Source organism: Bos taurus, chromosome 29, assembly GCF_002263795.3.
Source record: "Bos taurus isolate L1 Dominette 01449 registration number 42190680 breed Hereford chromosome 29, ARS-UCD2.0, whole genome shotgun sequence".
NCBI lineage: Eukaryota > Metazoa > Chordata > Mammalia > Artiodactyla > Bovidae > Bos > Bos taurus.
In genome coordinates, this window is record NC_037356.1 from 35,754,393 (window position 1) to 35,781,497 (window position 27,105).

Sequence of the window (27,105 nt, forward strand, 5' to 3'; positions counted from 1 at the left end):
ATATTGACTAAAATCGATAAATCAAGTTTTAGATGTATGTCCTAGTCACTGTTAAACTCTAGATTAGAACCTACTCTCAATCTCGAAGTCACATGACAATCACTGGGGGTTGGGAGAGCGGGCTGGCTGCAAAGATCACTGCTGTCTGGTCCAACTCTGCTATCATTCCCTGAGATTTTTTTTCATCCATCAGGTGATTGGAGGAGCTCGTCAAGGCTGACAGTCTCTGCCCTGAAAGGACATCAGTGGGATTGGGAATGGAGGGGAGGGGGCAGGGAGGACTTTTTTGCACCATCAGCCCTCTACACAGTTGGATTTATTACCATATGCATGTATCCTCTCAACAGAAACTGAGTTGACAGGGAGCATCTCTGAGACATAGGGTCCAGGTGATGGGCAGGCTGTGGTCCAGAGCATTGCAGTCTCTAGGGCCATGGGGTTGAGAAGTCTTCAGCCATTCCCTTGCCCGTCCTCCCCTGCTTTAGGGAAGAGGACACTGGGGATCCCTGGGGGACTGACTGACAGGTTATGAGACCAGCTGGTCGCAGGGGTAGGGTGGGGGTGGCCAGCACACTTCTCTGGGTTGTGTCTCTCCCACTACTGGGCTGCCTCCCTCTCTCGCTTTCATCCTGCCCTGCCAGTCCACTCTGTGAGTCTTGCCTTTCTCTCTTCTTCCCCTTTGCCTGGCTCCCTTCACTCCCCTGCGCTGTGAGGGAACACAGATGGCACATTCTAGGAAACAGGGCTCTGAGTCACTGAACTAGGAGGTGTTTTCTCCTGTTGAACTGGATCTTCTTCATCTGCTTTAGGCCACTTTCTCTTTCAAAGTAAACCAAATTTTCTGGCGTTTTCCTTCTGCTTGGTCTTCAGGGCCCTCTCTGTCCATCCTGGAGCCTTCGTGGAGAAACAGTCCTTCATCCTACTGCAGGTGAGAGACCTCTGCCTCCCAGAGGAGGAGAATCGAATGGTGACCTGCCTGATGTCAGATGGCACAAGAGGAGTAGCTGAGTTTACCTTCTTCCTGGCTGTTCCTGCTTTTCATTTCTTCTTTGCTGCTTATATCAACATGAAGGACACATATATCTTCATCATTCCCGCATAGCCCTGGAGAAATATGACAGGGCCAAAAACAAAGGTAAGATATTTATAGACCCCACGAGATCCCAATTAACAGAAGCCGCTGGGTGATGCCCCGCTTCCACTTCCGAGGGCCCCAGACACGCAGCCTCTTCCTCCCATAAAGCAGAGTGTGTTGACATCAGAAATAAAACATCTGTACCAGCTCTCAGAAAATGCTTTATATGCATTCCTGAGCCATACTCTGTGTTTAAACTCCAGCTTTTTGGTATAATTTTAGCCTTAGAACTTAACACTTTTACTGCCTTTTCCTCCAAATAATCAATATTGATTTTACTGTATCTGTTATTATCCTGACATTAAGATTTATTTTCTTCCTTTGCTTTGCATGAGATTGTAGTTTATAGAATGTGTGCTATTCGCTTTTCAGGAAAGCTCACAGGATAATTAACTTGTCCCACTGGCAGATCATTCAGCTTATATTGTATTGAAAAATAATCATTGGCTTTGCCCCCTCATCAGGTCGAACGGCTTTATTGTTATTATATTTGCTGGTGCAATGCGATAACATCTGTTCAGCCTTTGGAACTGTCAGGGACTCAGAAAGCTGAATCCATTTGAGGGAAGTTCCCACTCCTGGCTTTCCTGGAGCCTCGTCTGCTTTGAACAATACAAAGGGCACCAATGCTCCACTTTCCCGATCCACTTTCTCCCACTGTCTTTGGCTTGTGCTTTAATGGATGCAAGGAACATATGTTAGGCCAAATGCAAGACATCTTGTGGGGTGGTTTCATAAGAAGTGATCAAGGGAGTGACTGGAGGAGAAGATAGCACCAAGAAAGCAAATCTTTTTTCTTTATTTTTTTATTGGAGTACGGTTGATTTACAATGTAGTATTAGTTTCTACTGCACAACGAAGTTAATCAGCTATATGCATATACCTATATCCCCTCCCTCTGGAGCCTCCCTCCCACCCCCACCCCACGCCTCGGGCCATCACAGGGCCCTGAGCTGAGCCCCCTGTGCTGGGCAGCATCTTCCCACTAGCTCTCTGTTTCACACGTGGTGGTGTGTGCATGCCAGTGCAGCTCTCTCAGTTTGTCCCACCCTCTTCTTCCCCTGCTCTGTCCACATGTCCATTCTCTATGCCTGCATCTCTCTTCTTGCCCGGCAGATAAGTCCATCTGTAGCATTTTTCTAGGTTCCATATATATGTGGTAATATACAATATTTGTTTTTCTCTTTCTGACTTACTTCACTCTCTATGATAGAATCCAGATCTATGCACATCACTACAAAACCAATCTTTATATACATATATTCACTATAGCTTTTGCACTGGAATATTTCACAGGTAGGCTAAACACAAGAATATACTTATTGTTTGGTTTTTATGTAATAAATAATATTATCTATAGTGGTTTATATGATGTCAAAACGTAGGAGCTCATGAAAAATGTTCAGAGGGATCATAGCTGGGAGATGTCCCCCTAGTCATTCCCCTTCAACTGATGCACTCAACAAGTATTTGTTTTGCACCTGCATCTTCAAGCAGGTGTCAGGTTCTGCAGTAGGTGCTGAAGTTCCAAGAGTAGGTAAAACAAGATTCTTCTGCTCGTGGATCTTTCAGACGTTGGTGGAAACACAGATGTTGATGGAATAGTCCCACAACCACAAAACAACAGCTGTGATAAGGTCTATGAGCTCTGAAAGCCCATCACAGGGCTGTCACCCTAAGAGGCAGCACTTGAGCAGAGGACTGACCAAGGAGGAGAAGGAAGCTATTGGCTAAGATGCAGGGAAAAACTTTCCAGCCAAGGAAACAGCCCCAGTGCAGGAAGGAGCTCAGAGAGCATGAGGAACTGAAGAAGGGTCAAGGACACTGCAGCAGGGAGAGGCCATGAGACAGAGGTCCGAACAGAGGGAGCCCACAGCAATATCAACAAGACCCATGGAGCTGGGTCACGTGGCAAGGTTCGTTCTTGGTGAGGGGCTCATGGATTGTGTGAGTTTTCCTCTTCACAATTATTTTTCATTAAAGAAGGAGACGAACAACCAAGCAGAAGATGAAGATAGAAATAAGAGAAGATGTGGAAGAGACAGTGGCCCAGGAAGCTGAGCACAGACACAGAGGGGCGGAGGGGGGGGACATGCAGGCAGGGCTCATGTGTGGTCTTCATGAGGGTCGAGCGTGTCACGTGGGCAGAGGCAGGATGCGCAGGGCTGGGGTCATGGATGGACACGTTACATTTACAAGAAAAGAAGGCAAATCAAATGGAAGCAAAAACAAGGTTGTTTGATACAGCAAAGTTCACACCATGCTGGTCTCACGGCTTGTCCACGTGGTCTCCAGTATTTCCTAGCATTAAATAGTTCTTCAGTATTTCCTAGCATTAGATAGTTCTTCAAGACTACTAATCTCATCTCCAAATGAATCATAAAGGCTGCAGATACAGTCCTCTGTCTCAGGGGACCCCCGATTGCCACATTCCCACCCCGTTGATGCCAATGTGGCCACATTTGCTTCTGCACCATCCACCTGTCTGTGGCTGGTCGGGGAGCATCCCAGGAGCTGCTCTGTTTCAAGGCGAACTCAGTTCTGGTGGAGACTTCAGGGAAGCCACCAGAGCACATGGACGTGCAGTTCCCACTGACCCGCTGGGAGACAGAGTGTCTGACCCTGACACTCAATTAGCGGAACAGACGGCATATAACGTATGCTTGACACTGATATGATTTAACGTTAATAACTGGTTTTCAAATATTTATTACAATGGCTGTTTTAATAAATATTTCATGAACACTACTTTTTTTTTTCAAAAACTCTCTGTTGCTGGCTTTGCTGCCTTAATTTGCCTTAATGAGGATTTTTTAAAATGCAGTGATAAATTGCTTCCCTGACAGTGTACAGGAGGTGAAGAGGGCTCCTATGGAATATCCATCAACTGGGGCAGTGAACCCAGGAAAAGATGAAGAACCAGCATAAAAACACCCCTAAAGAGGGACAGACAGCTGCTCTGGGGCTCCTCATAGAAGATGACTAAGCTCACACAGCAGCCCATGGAGATGGGGAAGCCTGTCCCTGGCAAAGAAGGATGCACAGCCCTTGGACAGGCGATGAAGATGATGGCACCTCCCGGAAGTCTTGGACAGCATCACTGCAGAAGGAGAAACTGCCCAGACTGCTTGGAGGGAGGAGAGAGAGCAGGGACATCCTGGGGCCTGGCAGCTGGACCAAGTCAGGCTTCAGAAGTGAGCACTGCAGGATGGAAGGGTCCCCAGGGCAGGGGGCTCCCCATCTTCCTCACTCTCCCCCCTGACACCAAAGGGCCCCCAAGCCCTGGCACAGAAAACTTCTGGGGGCTGCCTGCCTCTGCCTCCCCGATGGGGAAGCCCACTGGGGGACCATCTTGCCCCACTTCCTGAGGCACAAATCATACAGCTAATGAGAGCTGCCATGCCTCTCCATGGACAACTTTTGAATATTTCTGAAATCAGGACGCCTCCCACAATCCATGTGCTCGTTCCTTGTGGAAGTATATCTTCTTTCCCTAGAAGCTACTTTCAAAATGAAGCTGCCGGCTTCCCTGGTGGCTCAGAGGTAAAGAATCTACCTGCCAATGCAGGGGACACGAATTCAATCCCTGGCCCAAGAAGATCCCACATTCCACATAGCAACCAAGCCTATGCCACAACCACGGAGCCTGAGAGCTAGAGCCAGTGCTCCTCAGCAAAGAGAAGCCACCACAATGAGAAGCCCTCAAACCACAACTAGAGAATAGCAGCAAAGATCCAACACAGCCACAAATAAATAAATAAAATTATTTTTTAAAAACCATGAAGCTGCAACCTATCACCGAGACAACACTGAGTCTAAGAACCAGAAACCATGGCCATCAGCAGTGTACCCGAAACCCAGTGAAGTTGGGAATTAACCGCCTTCGCCAACCCAGAACCCAGCTCCCACCCAGCTGCCTGATGACCACCCCATCGCTCTGGATGGCTTCCAGCTGCCACTCCCTTGTGGGATACAGCGCCTTAGGACAGCCCAGGGCATACTCATCACATGACCCTGGTCTATCCCAACTGCTGTCCCTGCCATGCTGGGCTCAGACGCCAGAGAGCCTGCCTGGGTCACCTCTCCCTGGTTCTGGCTGATTATCCCTCCTGCCAGGACTGAGTGGCCTTCCATACCCCACCTAGCAACCGAGTGGCATCATTACCCTGCTCTGCTCATGTTCATGCGCCTTCCTGGGCTGGGAGACTGGTCTCATATGCCCGCCCAGGACAAAAGATGTCCTTGAGTGAGAGGCAACCTGATAGAAACTCTCTACCCCACTGTCTACTGTAGTTGGGGCCACACCAGGTGCTGTGCTGGCCCCTTTAGCTGTGCCCATGTGACCACCCCCACAGTAACCTCACCTTCCAGACCTGTGTCGGCCAAGAATGCTAGCCTTCTGCATTCCAGCAGCAACCCCTGTGGCCTTAACTGACCTCCATGTTATGTGTTCACTGTGTCAGCACAGAGAGGGCAAGAGCTTGTTCCAGGCCATACATATAATCAAAGCAGGTAGAGAAGAGGAGGAGGATTCAAGGAAGATCTAGAAGGCCATGCGTGCTCAATCGCTCAGTCGAGTCTGACTCTTTGTGACCCCGTGGACTGTAGCCTGCCAGACTCCTCTGTCCGTGGGATTTTTAGAAGACCAGCTGAGACAAATTACTGATAGATAGGCTAAGGAGTGGGTGGGAATCAAGAATGATTCCTGGGTAGTCTGCACAGTCACTGGGGGATAGGGTTACTAACAAATATGGTAATTAAATTAGGAAATAAGTTTAAAATGTAGGAGGAGAAAGACAATAAATTAAGTTTGGAACCTTGAGCATGAGGTGTAAGTGGGGACCCAGGCAGGCAGGGGAAAGACAAAGCCTAAAGAGGTGTCTCGGGGAGAAGAAAGGACTTGGGAGTCACCTCTACACAGCTGGTAGCTTGTCCTGATCAGAGAAGCCTGTCTCAATGCAGAAAATGCTTCCACCTAGCCTGTTACATATCACCGTACTCCCCAGGGTCCTGGACCACCTCTCCAGCTAAGCTGGACAGAAGCTGACCCCCTTATTCGGTGCCCTCAAAGTCCTCTTGCTGATCCTTTCTCATTTGACTGCAGCTGGAGGAGTGGATAGGTCACATGGTCAGAGGAGCCAGTGGCCAGTGAGCTGGGCTCACGCCCCTGTGAGAGCATCCTGCTTTTCAGAGCAATTGAAAGAGCCTGAAACACCGATGGAATTACCTTGTGATTCCACTTGATTCCCACACAACCCCAGCTGCAGGGGAGCTATTTCTGGTTCCCCCTCTGCCTGTGCCATCACAGCGTAGGACAAAGAATGTTCGGAAAGCACGGACAGCTGACAACAGGACTCTGATTAAAGCTGTGCATATGAATCCTGCTGTGTCAATGGTCTCTTGTGATCAACTGAATACACTTTAGTTTAGTGGCCCATGCGTGATTGTTCCTTTTGATTTTAACAAACCTAGAGGAGGTAAAGTCTGCTTGGTTTGTGCAAGTTAGAAGCAGAAGGGGGAAAGTGATTGAGGTTTGGAACAAGACATGAGCAGAGCCCTCTCAAACGACCACCTGCCTTGTAGCTCAAACCTGGGGGGTACCCGGGGGACTGATAGGAGAGGTAGGAATCCAGACCTAGGAACCGTGTTTCAAAGGCTGGTAGGAGAAGGGAAGCTGGGAGGAAGGAGCAGCCTCACGAGAAGGAAAGAGAGAAGCAGACATGACCAGAGAGGAAGGAGGCAGGAATGCAGGCTGGACCGTGGAGAGGATGCTGGGCCCCTTGTCTGTTGGGGGGAAGCCCCATGCAGGGCAGCGAGGAGAAGCACAGGAGGTGCAGAGGTGGAGGGGGCCATGAAGGATTAAATATGAGTCCTGAAAGTGAGAGAGAGTCAGCAGCTTCGAGGAAAGGCAGCATGTAAGAAAGATGATTTTATACAAAGAGGGCAGCTTGAAACATGAACATGTATTCTTTCAGGTATCTGGAGGCCAGAATTCCAAAATCAAAGTGTCAGCAGGGCTCTCCTCCCTCCAGAGGTGCTGAGGGAAAACCTGATCCTCGCCTCCTCCAGCCTCGGGGGGCAGTTGGCATCCTTGCTTCATGGCTGCATCACTTTCATATGTCACGATGGCTAATCTTATGTGTCACTTGGGCTTCCCTGGTGGTTCACTTGGTAAAGAATCTGCCTGCAGTGCAGGAGACCCAAATTCAATCCCTGGGTTGGGAAGATCCCCTGGAGAAGGGAACGGCTACCCACTCCAGTATTTGTGTCTGGAGAACCTTGTAGACTACAGTCCATAGGATTGCAAAAAGTCGGACACAACTGAGCAACTAACACTTTCACTTTCTCAGAAGTTAATTTGCTCCCCCAGCCTTTTACCTACATTTGGTCAGTTCCTTCTCCTGATGCTCCCCACCTCTTACAATTTCTCTCTGGTATTTTAGTCCTTTCCATTCCTTTAACTATTTCCTTTGAGTTCTTCTCCTCTGCCTGGAGGTACACTGCTCCCCATGTGGTGGCTGAAAACATGGCATCTCAAAGATATACTCTCCTCCTAATCCCTGGAAGCTGGAAGTGTTACCTTAGATGGCAAAGAGAGGAAATATCACCATATAGGGCAAAAGATGGAATTAAGTTAAATTTTTTGAAAGGAAGATTCCTCTGGATTATCCAGTTAGGCCCAAATCCAGTCATAAGTGACCTCGTGAGACAGATGCACAGAGGAGAAGGCAAAAATAGACATTTGAATCACTCAGGAATCTCCTGAGAAACTGAACTGATAGAAGATAGAGAGGCAGATCATAGATAAAGGAAGTCAACCCTGAATATTCACTGGAAGAACTGATGCTGAAGCTGAAGCTCCAATACTTTGGCCACCTAATCCAAACAATCAACTCATTGGAAAAGACCCTAGTGCTGGGAAATATTGAGGGCAGGAGAAGTGGGTGATGGAGGATGAGGTGGTTGAGTGGCATCACCAACTCAATGGACATGAGTTTAAGCAAAGTCTTGGAGATAGTGGTCAGAGGAGCCTGGTATGCTGCAGTCCATGGGATCACAAAGAGTTGGACATGACTGAGGCACTGAACAATAGCAACCTGATTATGGAGGCTGAGAAGTCCCATGCAGTCTGCGGTCCACAAGCTGGAGACCCGGGAGAGTTGGTGGTTAGTTTCCATCTGAGTCTAAGACCTGAAAATCAGCAGAGTCTCAGGGCAGGAGGAGTTTGATGTCTACTCAGGTAGTCAGAGAGGCAGACTCTCCCCCTTCTTTTGGCCTATTTAAGCTCTCCAGGGAGTGGAGGATGCCCTCCCGTATCTGGGGGCAGTGAGTGGTGGCGATCTTATCGATTCAACACAGACACACCCCGTCATAATGTTTAGGCAAATATCTGGGCACAATGTGACCCATTCAGAAAAGTGAAAGTGTTAGTCAGTCATGTCTAACTCTTTGCGATCTGATGGACCCCACCAGGCTCCTCTGTCCATGGAATTCTCCAGGCAAGAATACTGGAGTGGGTAGCCATTCCCTTCTCCAGGGGATCTTCCTAACCCAGAGATGGAACCTGGGTCTCCTGCATTGCAGACAGATCCCTTACCGTCTGAGCCACCAGGGAAGCCTTATCATTGCTGCTACTGGGTTTTATGCCGCAGCTCCACCTGCTGACCCAGGGTGAGAGTAACCCTGTTATCCTTAACTCAGGACTGGAGCTTTGCTAGTTAGTGCACTGTCAGCAGGAGAAGGCAATGGCACCCCACTCCAGTACTCTTGCCTGGAAAATACCATGGGAGGAGCCTGGTAGGCTGCAGTCCATGGGGTCGCTAAGAGTCGGACACGACTGAAGCGACTTAGCAGCAGCAGCAGCACTGTCAGCATCGTATTCTACAAGGGTCCCCTTGCAGGGGATGAGGATACACGGTCAGGGTGGCCTGAGCCAGCCCACTCCCAGCAGGGGTCCAGCAGGGACCAGCACCATCAGCCATGCTAGTGGTCGCTGTGCTCAGTTCAGAGGATGCAGCTGAGGCGAGGACAGCAGGATGTGCAGGTCTCCAGGAGCCATGGGGGTGGGTGGGATTGAGGAAAAAGGACCAAGGGCAGGATGCAGCCTTTGTGGACCTGGGATGAGAGGGGTGAGCGAGGAGAAGACAAGTCCCTGCCGGAGAGCCCCATTATGGAGGCAGGCATTGCCAGCTGGAGGATGTACCTCGAGGAAGACCCTGTCGGCAGCCCCTCCTCTGTTTCTCTGCCATCTGTTGTGTTCACAGGAGGCTGTGATTTTCCTCAGCTCCACCCACCAGGGGTATGTTCCTGGGTGACTCACTTCATGGCTTTAGGCCTCAGTTTTTTCATCAATAAAATGGGGATAACAACAAAACTGCCTACTTCAAAGAGCTGTACTGAGGATTCACAGACTAGCACATACAGGACTAGGGCACAGCCCTGGAATATGGAGCGCCCTGGAAGATGTTACCTTAAGCCACTGTCACCTGTGCAGCGTGGGGCTCAGCATGGTCCGCGCACTCTAATCGGTAGTGATGAGAATCCATGTTGTCCCACACTCTGCACACCCCTCCTCCCTGGGCTGCCAGCAAACGGACTAGCTCCACCAAGAGACGCTGCTCCCACCACTTAACACGCAGGTCAGGCCGCATCCCTGTGGGCTGCAGCTATGTCTCCTCTGCCTGCAATCAGGAGGCTCTGTCTTTGTCTGCCGGCAGTCTTTTCTCACCTGCTCCTCAGCAGCCCAGGTTACCCATACAGCAATTTGTTCCAGATGCTGGGCAATTCGCATAGTCCTGCTCAGCATGAAAATTATTTCCCAGGTGCTTATCAACCTCTGGAAAGGTTGGTGTTTTCAAGCCTGCCAGCCAGTCTCCAACACTTAGCTGAAAACGTGTGGGCCTTAAATCATCGTTGTCCAAACTCAGGAAGAGCAGCAGCCTGGAGACAGAATTCCTGCTGAGGGGGGCACCCTGGGGAGCTGTGGCATCTCTCACCCACTAAGCTCTGGACAGAAGCCCCCAAAGTCGGTATTTGTTTGTGTTTCTGAGAGAGGGGTCTTCAGGACCCTGGGGAGGAGCTGAGGCAAAACACTGAAATTCTGTGCTGTTATTCAGAGTGTGGTCCATGGACCAGCAGACAAGGTAGCTTGAGCAAAGCAGGCTCTCAGGCCTTACCCCAGAGCAACTGTTTCAGAATCTGCATTTTAACAAAATTCCATAGTGATCCCTATACAATGCAATTTCAGAAGCACTGAATCATGCGTATATGTGTGTGTGAAAGTCACTCAGTTGTGTCCGACTCTTTGCAACCCCATGGACTATACAGTCCATGGAATTCTCTGGAATGGGTAGCCGTTCCCTTCTCCAAGGGATCTTCCCAACCCAGGGACTGAACCCAGGTCTCCCACATTGCAGGCAGAGATTCCTTACCAGCTGAGCCACCAGGGAAGCCCAAGAATACTGGAGTGGGTAGCCTATCCCTTCTCCAGAGGATCTTTCCGACCTAGGAATCTAACTGAGGTCTCCTGCATTGCAGGCAGATTCTTTACCATCTGAGGTATCAGGGAAGCGTGGGACCTGCAATAAAGACCCTGACCCTTTTCCCACCACCGAATATCTCCTTCCATTAAGTTATGCTAGTGCATGTGTGCTCGGTCACTTCAGTTGTGTCTGACTCTTTGCGACCCCATGGACTGTAGCCCACCAAGCTCCTCTGTCCATGGGATTCTCCAAGCAAGAATACTGGAGTGGGTTGCCATGCCCGCCTCCAGGGGATCTTCCCGATCCAGAGATCAAATCCATGTCTCTTAGGTCTCCTGCAGTGGCAGACAGGTTCTTTACCACTAGCGCCACCTGGGATGCTTGAAATTTATACATGAATCACTTTTCAATCAAGACTAGAAATGTTTTTTGAAAAAGGTTGCAATATAGAGTCAATATTACATTAGTAATAGAGTACCACTTCTGCAGGCTTCAAATTTCTGCAGACCTTTCACGAATGATAGCATCAGGTTTGCCCATGGACCTTCTGTGTCACGCACAGGGCTTTCTGTATACTCCACAATAGTAGCCCCACACAACACGCCTATTACAAGCCCAGGGGTTTGCTTCTTGAATCACCAGCAATGTGAACTGGCTCAGAGGCACACGGAAGAAGCCTTGTGGCGGGAGAATATCACTAACACGGCAAAGACTGATGCCTGCTTCTCAGGCTGCACATCCCTCTCCAAGCCCGGCTGCCACCTTCCCGAAGAAGTGCAGGCTATGGTGTCCATGTGCAAGAGACAGAGAAGAATCTGAGACTCCCGGCAATTCTCTATGGGATCACACTTCTCCTCCTATGACCTGAGTGCTGGGACGGGTGACCAGCAGGGAGCCGGCTCTCAGTGTCTGCAGAAAGCGATGCCTGCTGGATGCCAGACAGTGCATTAGGCGCGATCACTCTCTCTCTACCCCAGTAGACTTTCTGGGTCAGTCTGCTCTCTAGAAAGGTATGAACTGCAGTTAGCAGTCCCGCCTAATGGGTAGGAACTCTCTCGCTTTCCCAAGGTGGCACAGCTGGTGGTTAACAGAGCAGGTCACTGGCTCCAAAGCACATGTTGCTTTCTCTGCCTCATGTCCTCTTCATGGACAGGGCTGAATGGGCAGGTGATGATGGCGAGGGGCCACCGAGGGCTCCTGAGCAAGGCTTGGTTTTGAAAGGACTTCTCCATACTCTTCTGGGAGTAAAGGCACATTTTTATGAGCCTAGAGAAAACCCTAAACCAGTCATGAAGGGGTCAGCAGCAAGGCCACGGCCAGGCCACCTGAGCTGGACTCACGGGCAGGGGTTCCCATTCCAGGGTTATCCCTCCAGCCTTTTGACACCTCCTCCACTAGGCCTGGAGGGGAGACTGGCTGATTGGGATTCAACACATGTTTCTAAGTAAATGCCCACATCCATCCGGGGAAATCAAGCTATGGAAAGCTATGATCCAGGGTCAGTTTCAGTGAGCATCAACGTAAAAATCCAGGATTCATCCAGTTCTCCACGACCCACTCTGCTACCCATGGTTTGGGAAGTCCAGAACGTCTCTTGATACATGATGAAAATTTCCTATTTGGGTAGTTCCCCCTCTCTCCTCCAGCTTTTTTGTTTTGTTTTGGTTTGGTTTGGTTTTGGTCTGAGCCAAAATCAGAGACAATTAGGGACTGGATAATCCTTGCTGCTGGGCTGTGCTTCCACATACATCCTCCTTGGAAAGGGCTGATTACCATATGAAGCATCGTTCAGTTTCCCTCCATTTCCCCCAGAATACTGAGGAGTGTCGGGCACAGAAGGAGAGGAGGGCAGCCACCAACGGGGTCTGAACCATCATAAACAGCTCTTCATCTTTCATAGTATTTTTTCCTTTGAAGTTGAAATTTCCTCTCTCTATTTGTGTTTTATTTATTTGTGTTTTGATTTCTCCTTCTTCCCTTTTTTTGTCTTAACTGCCATTCAGAGTGCCATCCTCTCCACGGAGGACCTGCCAATGTCAGTGGGAAAGGTCGGTCTGGCTCTGGCAGTCTGGAGCATCCACACGTCGCTGCCAGCCCAAGGCTGACCCATACATCCACTCAAGGTTAGACAATCGGACCTCAGATCACTCTTGTGATTGGCAGCTGGCTGGAAGACATCAGATTTTATTCAGCATTTTCAATAAACAACTTGGGAAAGAGAAGTAAACCCCAGAAGCCAACTTTACAATGAGCCCTGCAGAGCTTTCTGACTCGAGGGCAAGTGTACCAGAGACTCAAATCAATTATCTAAATAATTCAAGCCCCAAACACAGTTCCCCTGGAAACACTAGAATACTTGCAGCCATGGGGGCTCTGGGGTGAACTATATCAACGGCTTCTTCCATCTGTTTCATTACTTTGTCTACCTGACCCAGGAAGTGTCATATGGCCAAGGATGTGGGGAACATGGGTGTGACTTATTAAGTATCTATTATGCTCTAGGCTGTGCTTGTAGGGCCTTTCATCCTTGTCATCTAAGGATATGTCAATTAAGGTCTGGGCTTCCGGATGGTCCAGTCTTGGGAGAGTGATGTATTCAAAGGATCACAGTCCAAAAATTATAAATAAGCATTTGAAAGAATTTCAACCCTCTTAAATAACGTAAAGAGAATTCAGTTCATAAGACAGAGCATTATTTCCTAAAAACAAACAAACGAAATACCTTGCTTCTCAGCTCCAGCTCTCTCCTGCCCCACTGCTGCCCTGAGATTGGGGAGACTCTCTGATACCCCACGTTCTCTCCCCGCACTCCAACCACAGGACTTGCCTGGTCCTTTGTTCCTTTCTTGTCATCTCCCAGGTCTCCAGTAACATCTCTGTTTATCTTTTCACTTGATTCAGCATCACAAAAAAAAAAAAAATGCAGAACTCACTGTCAGAGACTGAATTCTCATAAGGACAGAGAAGAGTCCTGCAGCTAAGGATAAAGACAATGGCTTCTTCTGTGGCTGGGGCAGGGGACACTCACACGCTGGTGAAACTTGTCCCCATCTCGTGGGCCATGTGACAACCTTGAAAAGAAGAAATTATTCTGCTTACTCCATGATGGGACATCCGAAGCCCAGGAGAGTTGTGGAAGGACACAGACTTGATAAGTGATGATATAAAAAGCGGACGCATTTGGCAAAAAAGCCACCACTTTCCCACCAAACCCTACAGGTCCAATGGAAGAGATGAAATCCATCTGGGATGATAAAAATAAGAACTATGAGTCCAGTGATTAACTGTTCACCTCCCCTTAGTGAAGCAGATGTAGACGTGGAAGAGAGAACCAAAGATGCTGCAGGGACCCCCTGTGGCATTGAGACCCACTGTCACCTGTCAGCCCTCACAGAATGCTAGCTCAGTGGGCTCCTCTTGTAATACATGGGTGTGGGTTGACTTTGCTTAACAATCAGTACAGCTCATTTATTCTGCAAATATTACTTAAATTCCTGCTACGTTAGCAACCATGTGGGGAGGTGGACAGGTAAGTAGAAATGCAACATGACCCTGCCCTCAGAGAGCTGAGTGGAGCTGGGGATGCAGCTGATCAGGACTGTACAAGGCTTCCCAGTAGTGGTAAAGAACCCGCCTGCCAATGCAGGGGACATAAGAGACACAAGGTCAATCCCTGGGTCCCTTGGAGGCAACCCAATCGAGTAGTCTTGCCTGGAAAATCTCTTGGACAGAGGAGCTTGGCAGGCTACAGTCCAAAGGGTCACAAAGAGTTGTACATGACTGAGCGACTAACACTCACTTTCACATGGTTGCTTCACAAAGTTGTATTAGTTTCTACTGTACACGGAAGTGCATCAGCTCTATGTGTACATATATCCTCTCCCTCTTGAGCCTCCCTCCCACCCCCCATCCCCTCCCCAGGTCATCACAAAGCACAGAGCACCACTGAGCTGAGCTCCCTGTGCTACATAGTGGCTTCCCACTACTATCTATTTTACACATGGTGGTGTATATATGTCAACACTCTTCTCCCAGTGCATCCCACCTTCTCCTTTTCCCTCTGTGTCCACAAGTCTGTTGTTTGCATCTCTTTTCCTGCCCTGCAAATAGGTTCACCTGTACCAGTTTTCTAGATTTCACACATATGTGTTAACATACAATATTTGTTTTCCTCTTTCTAACTTACTTCACTCTCTATACTTCTGAAGATCAAATTCAATAATGAAAATAGAAGGCAAAATGCACCAGAATAGGACCTTCATAGCAAAAGCACAGTTAAAAGATGCTATTAGTGGGCATCTCCTGCTCTCATATCAGATCAGATCAGATCAGTCACTCAGTCATGTCCGACTCTTTGCGACCCTATGAATCGCAGCACTCCAGGCTTCCCTGTCCATCACCAACTCCCGGAGTTCACTCAGACTCACGTCCGTCAAGTCAGTGATGCCATCCAGTCATCTCATCCTCTGTCGTCCCCTTCTCCTCCTGCCCCCAATCCCTCCCAGCATCAGAGTCTTTTCTAATGAGTCAACTCTTCGCATGAGGTGCCCAAAGTACTGGAGTTTCAGCTTTAGCATCAGTCCTTCCAAAGAAATCCCAGGGCTGATCTCCTTCAGAATGGACTGGTTGGATCTCCTTGCAGTCCGAGGGACTCTCAAGAGTCTTCTCCAACACCACACTTCAAAAGCATCAATTCTTCGGCACTCAGCCTTCTTCACAGTCCAACTCTCACATCCATACATGACCACAGGAAAAACCATAGCCTTGACTAGACGAACCTTTGTTGGCAAAGTAATGTCTCTGCTTTTGAATATGCTATCTAGGTTGGTCATAACTTTCCTTCCAAGGAGTAAGCGTCTTTTAATTTCATGGCTGCAGTCACCATCTGTAGTGATTTTGGAGCCCAGAAAAATAAAGTCTGACACTGTTTCCACTGTTTCCCCATCTATTTCCCATGAAGTGGTGGGACCGGATGCCGTATGAATATATCAGTATGTGAGCCCAGTCCAAAAAACAAGCCTGAAGAAAATAATGTAAAATTTTAAATTAGCTTGTATTCTGGGAGGAAACTGAGAGGAAAACTGGGAGAGAATGTTGAACAGGAGAGAGAGAAAGAGAGGGAGGAAGATGAGGGGAAAGGGAAGGAGAAGAAAATGGGAAAGAGGAGGAGGGAGGAAGAGGCAGGATGCTGGAGCAGGTGTCATTCAGCTGTTCAGAGAATGGGAAAAAGAAACAGATTAATGTGTGAACATGGAGAAAACAGACGGAGGTACATTCCCATCCTCCAGATATGGGTTTTGCCTCCAGTCCCATCATCTCCTGGATCTATTTATGAAACAGAGGGACTCTTTTGTGAATAAGCCATGGTGCTATTTATGTTCCCTTTTTAAAGAGCTATCTCCGTTTTAAACATTTACCCCATGGGAAACCTCTGCATAATTACTCAATTGATAACATTCTCCCAACAGAAAAAAAAAAAAAAAGCCGAGAAAAGAAAGGCTCATTCTGAATTTCCAGAATGCTGATTCCAGACAGAACAGAAGTGATTTCTTATTTGGCTCCCGTTACTGCAATTGTATAGCAAAACCCTGGCTTTTTAAATAAACGATCGATCAGTAATTCCTATTATTCATCTTAATAAAAATAATTCTAGCAAAACCCTTTTAAGTTTCATGACACATGGGGTGTCTTGAATTAACAAAGTATTTGGAATGTGGGGCAACGGGTTCCCACCAATTTCTAAATGGTGTTCTGAGATCCCTGTGATTCTCCTGAATGTTAGCTTTGAAATCTGCTCACCAGCATCCCCCACTTTCTTCCCCCATCAGCCCCCTCCTATTGGTGGCTTTGATCCTAGAACCTTCACTCCACGCAGAGTGTCAAATGCTTCTGAGAGTTTGGAGCGGTGCTCCGGGCTCCCAACGCCAAGCCCCGCCGTGCCAACCGTACACAGATCCAGGGTGCCGGGGCCAACGCCACCTGCTTATTGGATCTCCTTCCCGCCCGCCCCACATGCTCCCTTTGCCCAGGCTGTGGCAACCTCCCTCCAACAGTGACCCAGTCACCTTGAAGCAGAAACCTATCAGTGTGAGCTGTGCAACAATGAGATGGAAATTTTCCTGCTAACCTGGCAGATAATTATCTTAATAAATTTCCTTTGAAAACACAGATTTCACAAACTACCTCTTGATCTCCAAACCTGAACCAAGCAAACAGCTCCATCTCCAAATATGATCTTAGAATGAAATTGATATTGATTACAAGGGATAAAAAACAGTGCACAGAAGGTAGTAAAAATTATTTCAGATTCAGGGGCAGGGAAATAGGATGAGAATTAAAATGACGGATTAGCAAAGCACTGTAAGATGACAATAAAGTCCAGGGTGGCTAAATCTCTAAGTTAATTAATAGAAGAGTCTACAGGAATATATGTTTACCACTGAGTTGTGTGATCTAGTTTCTAGAATATTCAACAGATTAAAAACTTAAGGAGACCTTTGGAGAGAGGGACCTGAGGACAGGAGGTTGGATGTTTAAAAATAGGACAGAACTGCATTAAGTTGACTGGTTCACTCATTCATCCACTGGATGCGTACTTTGTATGAACCACCTAGAAAAGCAAGAGGTGTAACAGAAGCAGACAGCAAATCACAGTCCTCAAGCTGCCTGCATAGTAGCCTGGAGGAGAATACAGCAGGCACCATGACTGAATCAGGAGCAGCTACGGTCAAGGTCAAAGGGAGGGGGCGGAGAGAGAGAAGTTCTACCTAGAGAGATCAGAAAACTCCCAACAAGCCCACATAGCAACCTACACAATGATGGAGAGCAAGTGGGAAGTCCCGTCTGTACTGGGGTTTGCTCTGTGGATGGAGTTGCAGGGCTGAGACAGAAGGTAGGCAGGGCCAACACAGAAAAGGGACATAATTGCAGTTGACAATCTCCCAGACAGAGCAGGTGCCTCAGGCTAAACTCCAGACTATAGAAAGCAGGCTGTGGGGAAGAAAGGGCTCCTTTATCTCCCTGTCTGGTCTTCAGTCTCTAGGGCCTGGGCTTCTAGGAGTCGCGATCCAGGTATATATGCCTGGGCTGAAGGCTTCCCAGGTGGCTCAGTAGTAAAGAACCCATTCCCTAACATAGAAGATGTGAGTTCAATCCCTGGGTCAGAAAAATCCTCTGCAGAAGGAAATGGCAACCCACTCCAATATTCTTGCCTGGGAAATCTCACGGATAGAGGAGCCTGGTGGTCTACAGTCCATGGGGTCACAAGAGTTGGATACAACTTAGCCACTAAGCAACTACAACAGCAGGCACTGACTGAGGTCCAGAACAAGGTATTAGTCTAGAGGCAAAGGGAGGAACTACTTCTTACCTGCCCTTGACTGTTTATGAAGAGGATTCTTTGGACAAGAATCCTCTTCATAAGGACAAGCCACTGAGGTCAAGATTCCTGAGGTGGGTTATTTTCTGTTTACTTCTTGGAGATAATGTATCACAGTAGTTAAGAGCCAGACCCTGGAGGCAAACTGCTCTTTTTCATATCCTGACTCCACCACTAATTAGCTGAGTCCTCCTGGAAATGTTATTTAGTCTCCCTCTGCCTTCCTTCATTATCTTTAAAATGGGAATAAATACAGCATTTACCTCATGTGGTTGCAGGGAAGATCAAATAAATTATTGCATGCAATTCACTTCAGATAACCCCTTGCATGGAGTAAACACACCACAGTGATTTGCTATAAAAGATTTGTCATTTTTTTTAAATTCCTTAATTTTAGTAAATTTCATTGAGTGGTTATTTAACATTTTTTGAAACAATGAATGAGAGCCTTGGGCCTTGCTGCAGGGTTGTATGGAAGGGATGTGAAAGGAAGGGTCTGAGAGTGAAAAGGTCCCCATTATGCTGAACTGGCCGAGGTGATGGACATCAGAAAGAAATTTGCAAAAGGAGTTTCCAGAAGAAAAATCAGAGCCCTGAGTTCCAGGAACCCTTCTTACCATGACCTTCTCCTTTAAGACAGTCTTCAAAGGTCTGGGTTTTACTTTCATTATATTATGGAATTTCATGCCAATCCTACAAAAGAAAATTGAAAACCATGTCATCCTCTTGCATAAAATCCTATACTGACTTCTGATTGGAATAAATTACATGCTCCTAATATCTCCAGCTCTTTCCCAGTGAGTCCTGGATGTATTAGCCAGAACCTCAGTCTTGAGGTCATTTCACTGACCTAAGTCCACTTTCCCCAAGTCAGGTAAGGATATGAAAGTGAAAGTCACTCAGGCATGTCTGACTCTTTGTGACCCCACGGACTATACAGTCCATGGAATTCTCCAGGTCAGAATACTGGAGTGGATAGCCTATCCCTTCTCCAGCGGATCTTCCCAACCCAGGGATCGAACCCATGTCTCCCACATTGCAGGTGGATTCTTTACCAGCTGAGCCACGAGGTTAGCCCAAGAATACTGGAGTGGGTAGCCTATCCCTTCTCCAGCAGATCTTCCTGACCCAGGGATCGAACCGGGGTCTCCCCCATTGCAGGTGGATTCGTTACCAGCAGAGCTACCAGGGAAGCCCCCAAGTAAGGATAGATGACGTACAAAGTGGGCACAGACATATACACACAAACACACATGCACTCAATACCGCCACCACCACCACCACCAGTATCCCATTTTGAAAACTTGAAAAAAAAGAGTGATTGAGGAAAACCCTATAAGAAAGCAGTGGCAGAGAACAGGCAGCCTCAACCTCCCTCACCCAGCGACATGCCACAGCTAAGAACCAATACAGCCAAATAAATAAATAATAAATATTAGAAAAAAAAAACAACGAGGGAATGAGTCTTCAAAGCCCAGATCACCTGACCACCACAGACCCAATGTATTCTGTCTCTACATGCTTGAGGCTTTCCCTAAGACAACACATCATCCCCTTTTATTATCTCAGTTACCACTCATAAACTAATGTCTCCTAAACCCAGATTTCCAGTCTGGACTTCTCACCACAGCTACAGATGGATATTTTTTCTAGCTTGTCCTTCAAGACCTCATATTCAGCATATCTAAAGGTAGGCAACTCTCTTTCCCCAAAACTTTCTTCTCTGCCTAATTTTCTTATCCTCATTCATTGTTTCAGCATCTGCTTTGATGGGCCCACCATCCAAACCAGAAACCTGGCCACCATCTTTATCTGCCTGCAGTGCAGGAGACCTGAGTTCAATCCCTGGGTTGGGAAGATTCCCTGGAGGAGGGCGTGGCAACCTACTCCAGTATTCTTGCCTGGAGAATCTCTATGGACAGGGGAGCCTGGTGGGCTACAGTCCATGGGGTCGCAAAGAGTAGGATGTGACTGAGCAACTAACACTTTCACTTTTCTAACTAATTAATTGCATTAATTCATTACAGTGATGGTTAATCTTATGTGTCTTGACTTAACATAATTTTATGTTAATCTTGACTGGAGTAAAAGATGCTCAGATAGCTGGCACACTTTGTTTCTAAGTGTGTCTGTGTGGACGGCTCTGGAAAAGATAAGCATTTGAGTCGTAGATTGAGTAAAGAAGACCACCCTCCCTCATGAAGGCAGTATTGTCCTAGCCACTGATGGCTTGAACAGAACAGAAACTGCAGAGGAAGAGTTAATTCTCTTGAGCAGAAACACCCAGCATCTCCTGCCCTCAGACACTGGATACCAGGGCTTTCAGACACAGACCAGGGCTCACACCACAGACCTCAGATTCTCACACCTTCTGACTCAGGCTGAATTATCCCACTGGCTTTCCTGGGGCTCCAGCCTGCAGATAACAGATCATGGAACTTCTTGGTCTCTGTAATCATGTGAGACAATTTCCATAATAAATCTTCTCCTTATTAACTCCACATATATCATATTGGCTCTGTTTCTCTGGAGAACCCTGACTAATTCAACCACCAAGTCAGGCCAGTCATACTTTCAATTTTCTGAATCAGTCTCATCTCCTCCATGACTGCAACTGAGGCCTGAGCTCAGAGAGTCATCTTCTCTGAATGTGCAATTCCAGGGTCTCTTCAAGGTCTCCCCATCTCAAATTCCCCATCACCTTAGCTTCCAGAACTCCAAATCTGCCACTTTATTCTACACTTTTAAAGTGTATTAAAGATCTTCATTGCTTAAATTGTCTAAAATGACCTACAAGGATTTTCATGAACCTATTTCTCATGATTCTTTGACCATGTCACAACTTTGACATGCTGAGAGCAATACAGCATTTCTTCTCTTGGGCTTTTGGACAGCAGTTTCTTTGTAAGAATATTTGAGAATTAACTCATTATCACCCCCTAAGCCTTGCCTCCTTAGCTCAAACTCATGCTTTGGATATCAGCACCAGAAATCTAGTGACCATCCATCAAGAAGATGCCCAAGTACCCAAAATATCTCTGAAGGATCTGTTTGAGCCCAAAGAGGATTTAGGAATCTATAAATCTCCTCTGATCATTGCCAAACTCTACTTGACCCTAGCTGGCTTGTTTTATCATTGACACCACCTATAACAGAGGCAACAGTATCAGGTTCATAGTCACTGGCACACTCGTGAGATGTCCCTCTTTATTCTTAGTAAGAAATTCTGCTTGTTCATCCAAGAAACACTCCACCTCTGAAAGCTACCCCAGCCAATCACCTTGATCTAAGGGCCTCTGCTTGTTTTCCAGCTTTGACAGATATGTGTCTCTGTCTACACTTTGCATCTTCTATCACCCATCCTATCCTCCTCATCCTAGGCTGAAGACAGAAAGGACTAATGACCTTGAATGGCTCTCCAAACCAAGCACCATGTTCATCTCTTGTAAGGTGATCTGGGCTTTCACACAACAAGAGAACAGGTTTTGCAGTCAAGTTACTTCCTAAATGGCTCTACCATGGGGCCAGTCACAGACAGACTCTTCCCAGAAATGTGAAGTTTCAAAAGCTTCAGAAGGTCAAAGAACTGCACTGGATTTAAATCAAAAACATCAGTTCCCAGGCAAATAGAGAACAATTTGCTTCTCTGTGTCATGATTCCTTCTAATCCAACGTTTCAAAGATAAAAGTAACTCCATTCCCATCACCAAGTACACTGGCATCCTCAAAATCTTTTTCTCATTCATTTCTACTCTGAAGCTCCAAATTCAAGTATTTGAAAACCTTTTCCTTATGTCCATGTGCTATGAAAGCAATTGGCATTTCACAAGTAGCATCCTGCTCTGCTTGGGAGATGAGCTGCTTGTGGAAGAAAGATACATGAAATGAGTCCAGACTCAAGAGAAATCTAATAATGAACCCCCTAACTCATGGCTTCTCTGGTGGCTCAGCAGTAAAGAATCCACCTGCAATGCAGAAGACATGGATTCATTTCCTGGGTCAGGAAGACCCCTGGGAGAAAGAAAATGGCAACCCATTCCAGTATTCTTGCCTGGGAAATCCCATGGACAGAGGAGCATGGCAGGCTATAGTCCATGGGGTCACAAAGAGTCAGACATGACTTAGCAACTAAACAACAACAAGTCCATAGGATTTCATTTCTGTACATCAACTCTCAGTGTTCTGCTTCCAGGTTCTTCTACTGCCCAGCTTAATAGCCTTCAGTGACTCCCAATGCCCATAATACAGCTCAAGGCTAGGTCTTCAATGTGGGTCTGGCAGACCCTTTCTGGTCTGGTGCTTGTGTATCTACCCAGCCTCATCCATCTCAGGTGTCCAAGGGTGTTCAGACTAGAGGACCTCAGAGACATGTCAGCACAACCAGCTACTAAAGAGACATATCAGGAAAGTTTAGCTCTCCATAGAACTCAGCTAATAATGACTCAGGCCTTAAACACTGTCCTTTGGAACAAGTGCACTGGCAAATAAACTCCTTTAGTGAGGAATGTTAACACGAGCATAAGTACGGTGAGTTAAGGTCAATAGGAGAAATACTCAAGAGGGATCCGGATTATATCAAAACCAAAAGGGTTAAACCACCGTAAGGGTTATCATCAATTCCTCAGTGAAAAGAAGCTGCCAGTGTTCTTCCCCTGCTCTACGCTGCAGTGTAAGATGAACTGTAGGCAGTTCTCATTACATGTTGTGAGTTCTGTCACACTTCAATCCTTTTGTCACTTCCACAAAGCTCCACGTTAAAGAATCTCTCTGGCTATTGTTACATTGAGCTGCCAGGTCCATGAGGTCAGATCCTTCCTGATGATTGGAGTCAAGATGGGGTCCCACAGCGGCGGCAGGAACAGGTGCGGTCTTCACTTCCATTCAGAATGTTGTCTTAATGAGGTTGAGTTCCCTTCAGGTCAATGCCATGTTGAGAGGGCATTTGGTTTCAAAGCTCTTTCAGGTAAACTCCTATCTCTGGGGTGAGTTGCATGACTGCCATGGACCCCAGGCTGGCTGATACCACATCTCTTGCCTCCAACACTTCTTTCCTGACCTCAGACTACACCCCAGTCCCCTGTCCCTTTCTCTGTACCCACACAGACTCAACTGTGTCAGGGCCAGGAGCTCACTGTCGGGATGGGTCTTTCCTATGAGGCTCCTACCCCTGGTAACCTGGCCTGATGCTTTTTTTTTTTTTCCTTTAGTGCTTCTTATTGTTTTGTTTTTAGAATGCAGTATACCAGAACCAAAAAGGAAATTTTATTTATTTAATAGCCGCAATATTTTCTTTCACTTAAATCAGAGATCAGCAAACAAAGGTCCTTGGGCTGAAGCCAGTGATTGTGTTTTTGCCAATAGGGTTTACTGGAACATGGCCACGCCCATCTGCTTATATGCTGTCTATAGCTTTGGTGCCGTAATGGTTGGACAACTGTGACAGAGACAGTATAGATGCACTTTTAATCATCGACTTCAACTCTGGCTATGGAAACAAATGCCACCTGAAATATACTGTATGACACGTCTTATAAGCAGAATCTAAAACGAAATGATACAAATGAACTTATTTACAAGGCAGAAACAGACTCACAGACCTAGAGAAGGAGCTTATGGTTCCCATAGGGGATGGGGACAAGGGAGGGACAGTCAGAGAGTTTGGGATGGACAGGTACACACTGCTATATTTTAAATGGATAACCAACAAGGACCTACTGTACAGCACAGGGAACACTTCTCAGTGTTATGTGGCAACTTGGATGGGAGGGGAGTTTGGGGGAGAATGGACACATGTATATGCATGGCTGAGTCTCTTTGTCATCCACCTGAAACCATCACAATAGGCTATGTGCCTGTGCGTGCTCAGTTGCTAAGTCATGCTTACTCCTTGTGACCCCATGGACTGTAGCCTGCCAGGATATACTCCAATATAAAATAAAAAGTTTTTTAAAAAATGCAGCATGGCCTTCATTTCCCCTTTGTCCTACCTGTTCAGTCAAACCCACGTTCAAGAGATGGGGTGCTCCTTGCCCTTACCTGGTGGTTCCACTGGCTGAAACTCTCCACCACAGCCTTCCTGGGCAGATGGAGGAGGCTGTTTGGATGAGGCATGTGTTTCGTGGAGGACAGTTATGGGCAATGGGGCTATAAAAGCAGATTGGGGTCAGCCTGGGGGGGAGTCGGGAAGAGGGAGAAAGAAGCGACCTTCCTCAGCTCGCAGCCCTGCTCCTGGGAGCACACCTCGGCCACAGAGCACCTGCACAGTTCATCTACCAGAGAGGGAGCGACTCCATTAAACTTCAAAGCATCACTTGAGAGAGGATTATTTTCTTACCAAGGTGACTGGAGGTATTTCGGTTCTAAGACTTTATGATCACATTGTCTCAGAGGCAGCTTGACAACGTCTTATGTCTCTGACACTGGAGGGATTTATTCACTAGAAGCACGGCACTAAATCCTCAGCAGGCGTGTATGCAAAATCCGGCTTTATAAATACACACCACGTTACCCTCTGCTTCCCTTTCTTCTGAGCATCTGTAAGCCCCACCATCTCTTAATGAAATAAGCCTCCTGTACCGACCTTAATGGAAGGTAGACATTCTCCTCGCTGAGTTTTGGAGGATTCCTCCTCTGTGGGACTGGAATGGTGACATCCAAGCCTCCTTCCCTTGGAGAAAGTTTTCTGTGAAGAAGTTTAAGTAGATAACAGGAGAATTCTTACACTTGGAGATCTTGTCCTAAACCCCACCATTTCACCCAAACCTCCTTCTACTCTCGAATTCCACAGAAAAGCAGGTATCCAGTGAAGAACTCACTTGTTTTGCTCATTCACTAAGTTGTGTTCAACTCTTTGAAACCCCATGGACTGCAGCATGCCAGCTTCTCTATTCTCCACTATATCCTGGTTTGCTCAAATTCATGCCCATTGAGTTGCCCTCAATCTTCCCATATCAGGGTCTTTTCCGATGAGTCAGCTCTTCACATCAGGTGGCCAAATTATTGGAGCTTCAGCTTCAGCATCAGTCCTTCCAGTGAGTATTCAGGACTAATTTCCTTTAGGATTGACTGGTTTAATCTCCTTGCTGTCCAAGGGACTCTCAAGAGTCCTCTCTAGCACCACAATTTGAAAGCATCAATTCTTTGGCGCTCAGCCTTCTTTATGGTCCAACTCTCATATCCATACAGGACCACTGGAAAAACTCGATAGGGTAGAAGAAAGCAAGACTCCTTACTCCTCCAGACACAGTCCTCTATCTGCTCAAATCTTCCTGGTGATGGGGAAACCACTGCCCCTCAAGGCAGTCAGTTCCACGAGGCAACTCCCTTTTTCACAGGAAGCTAAAATCTCCCTTCTCTACCCGTTGCCTTGGGTGCCCAGCCATGACCCTCTGAAGTAGCTCTCAGCAAGTGTTATTCTTTCTCCACCTGACAGGACCTCAAATATTTGAAGGCAGTTATCATCTCTACTTCTCATTATTTTTTTCTCCCACATGAGCTAAGGGCAGACCTCAGCGAGCAGGAAAAATGGTTCACAGTGGCTTGTAATATTTCCATTTCTTAAGGAAGAAATAAACATGGAGCAATTTGTCACCCACTAACTGTCCTATTTTTTCAGGTAGAATACATGCTATTTTCAGCACTGAAGTTACCAACATTAACTCTCTATTCCCAGGAAGCCAGTGAATTTGGTCATGCTCTGAAGCTTCTGTCAACCTCACTCCTGGAAAATGTGACTTGCTCTCTCCTGTGCCCTCCTAAAATGCTCTAAATTATCACATTTCTTTGTTTCAGTTCATTTATACCGAGGCCTGCCTTTCAAGACCTTAAAAGTCTCAAGCCTGGCCCATCATAGTCAAGGGAGCATTCACTATGGCTAGCAGTGTGCCCAGAACTTGGTCGCAAGAAAATAAATGTTTGTTGCTAAATGAATGCTGTCAATACATCATAATAAAGAGGGTTGTCAAGATTTCTTCAATGCCTTAAACTATTGGGAATCTGTTACTTTACAAAGTTGGTTTATTATTTCTCCTGTCAGCTTCAGGTTCCAAAAATATGGAGCACGTGTACAAGTGTGGAAGCCACTTTGTATATATTTCCCCCATAAAGAAGATCTATGCCAGCTCTCTGCTGTATTTATCTGGCGACTAGCATCAGTGGTGACACATAAAACTATACAGTTAAAAGGCATTAAAGTACAGCTTAGATGAAAACAGATGAAAAAGATAGAAACTGCTCAAAAGGCTGCTAAGAAGAAAAATATCTTTAGGCCCATTCTTTAAAACATTTACATAAATAATCCTGACTAGACACACACTTCTTTTTTTAAAAAAATTCTGGGGGATGGGGGTGAGTGTATATGTGTGTGTGAGTGTATGTGTCTGTTTGTGTGTGTGTGTGTGATGGGAGAGGAAGTGGTATTTTTAACTTAAGGCTAACATTAGCCATAGGACTGAAGAAGATGAGATGGTTAGATAGAACACTGACTCAATGGACATGAATCTGAGCAAACTCCCGGAGATAGTGGAGGAGAGAGGAGCCTGGTGTGCTGCGGTCCATGGGGTCACAAAGAGTAAGACATGACTTAGCAACTGAACATTAAGAACAGTAGCCATAATACTTACTTTTATCTCTTGCTTTTTCAGTGTTTCAGGAGAAATATCCTTTATAGTGCTCGTGAGGACATTGGCAAGAAGGAGACTGTTGATGACAAGGACAGCTAGGGGCCCCCTAGACAGTACATGCATGTGAATAAACCTCACAGGGTCCCGGGGAAGGGCTGGTAACGTTGCATTGCTCTGCTCAGTTTCCTATCAACTTGGAAAAATAACAGCTTATGCCAAGAAAACAATCGGTTAAGGCTTCCTGCTAACCAGACCAGTATGGAAGAAAACTGCTATGTAAGTGTGTTTCAAAAGTGTTCCCCTTTACTCAGATTCCATTTTAAATGTTCAGTAGATCTAATGTTTTACTGTTTCAGAGAGAAAGAGCGAGCCTAGCGCTAACCCTCTGATATAATCGCCAGTGTTCTTTCACTGAAGAATCTAAAGGATGATGCTAGTATTAAGTGCAAAAAGGAATTAATTTAATCTGTTTGCTGAGAGGAAGGACAT

At 46.8% G+C, this 27,105-nt stretch overlaps 1 long non-coding RNA gene across 1 annotated transcript; it reads right to left on the reverse strand.

Annotated features, from left to right (window-relative positions):
* Positions 1–305: 305 nt before the first annotated feature.
* On the reverse strand, positions 306–23,761 carry LOC132344232 (uncharacterized). Its single transcript, XR_009493409.1, has 3 exons — positions 23,711–23,761; positions 18,613–18,688; positions 306–1,104 (listed from the first exon to the last, which is right to left on the reverse strand). It is a non-coding gene; the product is annotated as an uncharacterized lncRNA (long non-coding RNA).
* Between the last annotated feature and the right edge of the window lie 3,344 nt (positions 23,762–27,105).